The 6,303-nt window shown below is 41.9% G+C and overlaps 1 long non-coding RNA gene across 1 annotated transcript; it reads left to right on the top strand.

Moving 5' to 3' along the window:
* Positions 1-241: 241 nt before the first annotated feature.
* On the top strand, positions 242-4,456 carry LOC144328025 (uncharacterized). Its single transcript, XR_013393243.1, has 2 exons — positions 242-4,043; positions 4,107-4,456. It is a non-coding gene; the product is annotated as an uncharacterized LOC144328025 (long non-coding RNA).
* Positions 4,457-6,303: the final 1,847 nt, after the last annotated feature.

The following is a 6,303-nucleotide window of genomic DNA, read 5'->3' as shown; positions in this document are numbered from 1 at the left end:
ATTTACATTGGTTTTGTAATATAAAGTGTTTCACAGCCACAACATATGCAAATATTCCCCCACCCAAATGTTGCATTACTCATCTGCATTTCACTATCCATGAGATTTGGGAACCCCATGTAATTTGCCAATCAAATAGAAACATACACATGATTTTAGCTAAGTAAGCAGAGTTTAGTGGAGGAAATGCCCCAGCAGTCATTAAGTCATATGCATTCCTGAGAAACAGAACATTCCAACAGATCCTCCACAGGGTGTCTATTGGAGGAGGTAAATAAACTTTATACACATGGTGCAGTTAAACCTTTGGGCACCCATTTCATACAAAGGCAATATATTTTGTAATGAGCCTATCTATATCTATACCTCTAGCAGTACAAAGCTAAGCGTAGAGATGCAATGAGATCAAATTTCTTTTTGCATGTAGGACTCCGTGAGTGAAGTCTGCTGTCTACAGTTTAGCTAACCAACTTCCTGTTTTGCTCATTGTAGACGGTAGCTGGGTTTCCCCATGAAAGTCACTGGAGGCAAAAAGGCAGAAAAGGAAGTACTCACACCTTCTCAAGGCACTATCACCTTTTTTCACACCCTCTCCTAACATCTGTTTTCCTTATTTTAGTTCCGACTAGGATTACCCATTTGTTTCAGAGTCTCCTACGTAAATGTAAATGTAAATAACCCCACGTTTCATTTGTCCTCTTCTTTAATTAAGCATTTCAATGGGAGTTCTTCAACATTGTGACCCATAATGTAATTTAATTGTGGATCATTGTCACATTAGGGTTTAAGAGAGATTGCCAAGACTGCTTGGGCTGTCTGATTCATATGGGGACTTGAGACTTGAGTCCTAAACAATTGCATTGCACATGAAGTCAGTGCATGGATAGTTATAAAATCGTGTGGGAAATATAGTAAATATCACTTTATGTGATTGCTCCTGTAAGCAATACAAAAATATAAAGGGGTCTTGATTTGTATGGTACTATATCACTGCATGTTTTCCACTCGCTAGCTTAATTAAATGCTGGATCGAGTGTTCATGCAAAATCTGCTAACTATCATTTAAGCACTGAGATAATTCATTTCATTGCTAAAAATGCTTCATTCTTTGTGAATGATTATTTAATGTGATGTAAATTATTGTGGTATGGGTAGCATTTTAAATGGTACCACAAGATTGGTTAGAATGGTTTTTTGTTTTTAATTTTGCATGACATACCTTGCTTTTTCTGAAGTAATGGTTTTGCTTGTGTTGACTTGAGGTGAAATTCCAGCCTCCTGTGCAATTAGTGCTTTACTCATCTTGAAGTGTCTTACCTGTATTGTACGACATTCCATTCCGTTCAGCCCCAAATAAACTTCATTCACAAACTTTTTGGTATGGTTGCATCATTACAATTAAGCGTGGCAAAAAGGGCAGCGACCCACCAACAGCAGACACCCCCCCCCCCAAACTCTGGAGTTAAGTTCACTTGCAAATTATAATTACTCACTGCCTGTTATCTTGCTTGAAGGCTGCATTGCTGTGGCCTAGCCCTACTCCCCATATTTCTGCAGTAGAAGAGGGGAAACCAAATTAATTCTGACAGGACTGTCAGGAGCAAATGAAGTAGCTGTTTTGGAAGTCCTTGTTCTTCAAGTAGCAGGATTCCCTGTATAGAATGTGATTTAAAGTGACCTCCCCCTAAAGTTGGCTATACAAAGGAATAATCATGTTTCCCCAATCTTTGAGTTGCTCTTTGGACCACAAAGGCAGCTATGTAGGATAGGCACAGTCACACAAAAGGACATTTCTATTCAGAAGTTACTCACTTTTGCCAAACGACACTAAATCTTGTAATTATTGTAATTAACCCCCTTCACGCTTCCATATCCTTGATGGTGTGGGTGAGCTTGCTTTGCTCTCCATGCTCACCTATGTAAAGTAGCCTCAGACACTTAGGCCTGAATGGGAAGTTTTACATTAGTTCAGCTATAACTTCATCCCAACGTTCTAATAAGTGGTTAGCATTGTTGCAATGCTGCCACTTTTGCTTGACAATTCTCTCAAAAAGTGATTTGTAATAGTGCTTGCACAGTAGCTGCTTTTGTAGCATTCCTGGAAATACTTGGTTCTGGAGAATTTCACTTCCTCAGAAAGCTGACATGCACACAGGAGAAATGTAATTGTTACAGAAATTGTACACCCAGCACTTCCTAACAGTACAGCTTTTTGTGTTTTCTATTTTTGCACTAGGGGGCACTAGATCCCAACATTCAAATGTGCCGGGGATTGACTCCTGATAAGAGTTGTCTTAGGTCTGTAGTCACTGGAGGAACTATAGAAAGCAGAATTATGTCCTTTTATTTTTACTGTGTTACTTTAATAGATGAAATAGGAAGGAGTCAGCATTTCTCCTAATTGTACAGTAAAAAGAAAGAAAACCTCCCACTTTACAGTGTTCTGCCCAAGCAGCAGAACTGAGATACTTAACAAGATTTTTAAACGCTAAAGATTTTTAAAAATTAATAACATTAAAATTATTGTAGATTAAAAACCCATCTTTTATAAAATAACTTAGTGGGCTGCCCATATGGGACTCAACCCCATTAAATACAAGGAGACTAACTTCTGAATAGACCACTGTACAGTGGTACCTCAGGTTAAGTACTTAATTCGTTCTGGAGGTCCATTCTTAACCTGAAACTATTCTTAACCTGAAGCACCACTTTAGCTAATGGGGCCTCCTGCTGCTGCCATGCCGCCAGAACACAATTTCTGTTCTCATCCTGAAGCAAAGTTCTTAACCTGAGCTACTATTTCTGGGTTAGCGGAGTCTGTAACCTGAAGCGTATGTAACCCGAAGCGTATGTAACCCAAGGTTCCACTGTATTTATTATAAGTTAACTACACACTGGATTCTTAATGACTAACTGGAGCTCTGCTACTTACTGTGTAGTTGTATTTGTAGAACGTACCTTATCTCAGACAAAAGAGGAAAGATGCATCTTGTTTGGAAGAACAGAAGGGGCAAGGAATCTAGAACAGCCATGTTTACCGGTAATGGTCAGTTAGGCTTTGGGTACTCATGTTTTCCAAGTAACGTGGGAGCTGCAGCAAGGCTGATCTTCCCTGTGTCAACAGGGCGAGACCTTGATGTGACTTCCCTGCTCCCAGTCACAGTTTCACCTGATCTGCTCTTGCATTTGCACAGAGCATCTCATGCTAACCCCACGGCCAGTGCCGGATTTATGTATAAGCTAAACAAGCTATAGCTTAGGGCCACACTCTCTTGGGGGGCCCCCAAAAAAGTTAAAGGGGGAAAAAAATCTGGATGTACATTTCCAAAATATAAAAAAACAAACTAAAATCTACATACAGCAACAGTGTTTTGTGTTGTGTAGGCTCCTATGATGTAAGCAATGGGACCTAGCTGCTAGCCTGCTCCCTAAAATATCACTGGTTTGCTCATTTCTATATATAGGGTGCCTACATCCTGCATGGACTGGTTGCATGGCAACATGTACATATAGCTTTAGATACCTATTAGGTCCATAAATTACAATATAGCATATATTCAACACAAAAAACAGCGACAATGTGTTGTTGACAAAGGACAGCTGGACATATATATGGCCCCATTACCTTCAGTAGCTTAGGGCCTCATCATACCTAATTCCGGCCCTGCCCGTGACGCCAGAAAGAGCAGTGTTGCTGTGGCTCCCATGCTATCACATGACACAATGGCCCAGCTTTAATATCCATAGTATTTTGAGGTAAGTTCACCATTCAGTTTCATCTATCCTGCTACCCTTCTTGGCCTCTTCTTTTTGGAACCCTCTTCCAGAAAAGCTCAGGTGGGGCTGTCACTTTCTTCCATAAATCCCTTCGTCAAAACCCACTTTCCCCATGAAGCTAACCCAAAACATGTTGCTACTTGAGGTAAAAGAGAAGATGGCGCCTCCCCACTTCCAACTACAAAAGCCAACCAGACTGGTCGTTGAAATTTGTTTCAAACGTGCTGCCTGAGGTAGTGGCCTCTCATGGCCTAATGGTAGAGCTGGTTCTGACACCTGCACTCTTATCCCCGCTTGAAACAAAGTATAATAATGTATGTTTAGGGGAGTTTTTAATGTTTAAAGTTTTCTTCTGTTTTTAATGTTTTGTTGAAAGCCGCCCAGAGTGGCTGGGGAAACCCAGCCAGATGGATGGGGTAGAAATAATAAATGATGGTGATGATGTCTGCATTCATTAATATACGTCCCCAATCAGAATAAATGGGTGTGGTGTTTCATATTTTTATTTTTTAAAATATCTGGAATAGTTTTTAAATGTTTTATATACGAAACTGCTTTTAATTGCTTCTACATTTTGCTTTATGGCTGTAACTTGTGTCATTTGTTTTATAATTGCATATTGTTATAACCTTATGGTAGCTGCCTCATTGTAAAGGGCAAATAAAATTTGATTATGATATGACAGAACAAATAATGCTTATCGCTGTTCAAGCAGAATAAGCACCCCATCATGACATGAAGGATAATGTGAAATTAGCCTATTCTTCCAGAGGTCTGCTATATACCTCATAGACTCATTTAACAGCAAGTTAATTTCAGAAAAAACGGCTGCTCTTTGTCACCTGTTTGCTTTAAAAACACTTAATGCTGGTGCAAAACACTTGAATTTGCAACCTTAGAAAACCAAGTAGCTTTCAATTTAACAGCTAACGTGAACTTTTGAAAACTCAGGTCTTTTAACTGCATGTAAGTTTTCCACCCACAGGTATATATACCAAAGGCCAAAGTATTCTTGTCAGAAAAACCCAACAACTCTGGCGGCAAAACGAGAAGCCCGTAGCTCAGTATGCCAAAGCCAGCACAAGAGAGACCACCAGTTCTGACAATCCGTCATTCACGTTTCCCACTGTTTGGCTCTATTGAGGCAAAATGTGAGAAGCTGCTCCCAAGTCCTCCCCACACAAAGCTCTTTATGAGTCTTTACTGAGGCGTGATCCAGGCAGCTACGCTGAAGTTGCCAGCCTGAAAGCAGCCCCCTCCTCGTGGCATTTGGCAGGCTAGCTTTGGGAGGAGGATAGATTTATGAGTTGTAAAAGATGGGCAAATTAAAGTCCTGGGCATTCTTGATGGGATTAGACTTTCTAGGGCACGGCATATATTTGCATATGGCTCTGACTTAGCACATTAGCATTGTCTTCTGGCTCATTTTAATACGCTTCCCAGCCTCACTTCCCTGCCTCTTCACCCATGCGCCCACTCCCTCCTCACAGCAGCTCCTCTCACATCCTTTTGTTGCCTACCAAGATAGTAAATAACGGAGAGGCCACCTTCGAGTTCCAGTCAGAAGCGGGGGGGGGGGGGGGGTTGAGCCTGCCGATCTTCGCTTAACTGCCGAATTAAAAATGAAGAAGCCCTACATTCTCACAGAAGTATTCCGGTTTCGAAGCCCCATTTCATGTTACCACATGCCTGTTAATAGAGGGTCCATAATGCTCCCCCTATATACATGATTGTCATTGCTGTTGCAAGGGCCTGAGAGACTAGTCAGTGCTATGAAGTGAGCCGCTCTGAACACCCAGGGAAAGTGCTGCTCAAATTGTAAATAATATTATAAAACCTTGCTCAAAAAAAAAAAAAAAAAAAATCCCCAGGCCCACTTCTAATAAAAAACACCATGTTTTCTTCGGGGCATTGGCGTAGCGTGGGTTGTCAGCACCCGGGGCAAGGCAAGTAATTTGCGCCCCCTAACCCGTGGATCTAGGTAGGGGCAGAGAGCTGCAAGTGTGAGAGCGCGCCCCCCAGATGTTGCGGCCGGCCCCCCTGCCCCCCTGCCCCCCTCACGCTACGCCACTGCTTTGGGGTCATACCAAGTTTGTGTCTCTTTCAATTTCCCCTCTGGTATAATTAATTTGAACCTCCGCCCAGGCCCCCCAATAACTCTTTTCATTGATGGCACTGAATACTGGAATGTATCAACCAGGAGATGAATAACCTGTATGTCTTATGTTGTTGGACGACAACTCCCATAACCCCTGACCATTGGTCAGCATGCTGGCTGGGGCTCACGGGAATTGGAGTCCAACAAGTTCAGGGCGGGGGGGGGGCACAGCTGTTCCGATCTCTGGTTTAAGCTAACATGTTTTCTAAGCATGTGGAGAAACATTTAACCCAATTCATAGGCAGCTAGGGGGGTTAACATAAAAAACACCTTCCAGGTCAAAAATAAATCGGTCTGTTTGAGGAAGTCTGAACCTTCACAGCGCTTCACTTCTTATAATGTAACTGCAGGCAGGGCCCTATGTGTTG

This window comes from Podarcis muralis, chromosome 6 (genome assembly GCF_964188315.1).
Source record: "Podarcis muralis chromosome 6, rPodMur119.hap1.1, whole genome shotgun sequence".
Classification (NCBI taxonomy): Eukaryota; Metazoa; Chordata; class Lepidosauria; order Squamata; family Lacertidae; genus Podarcis; species Podarcis muralis.
This window is presented reverse-complemented; position numbering and strand designations above follow the sequence as displayed.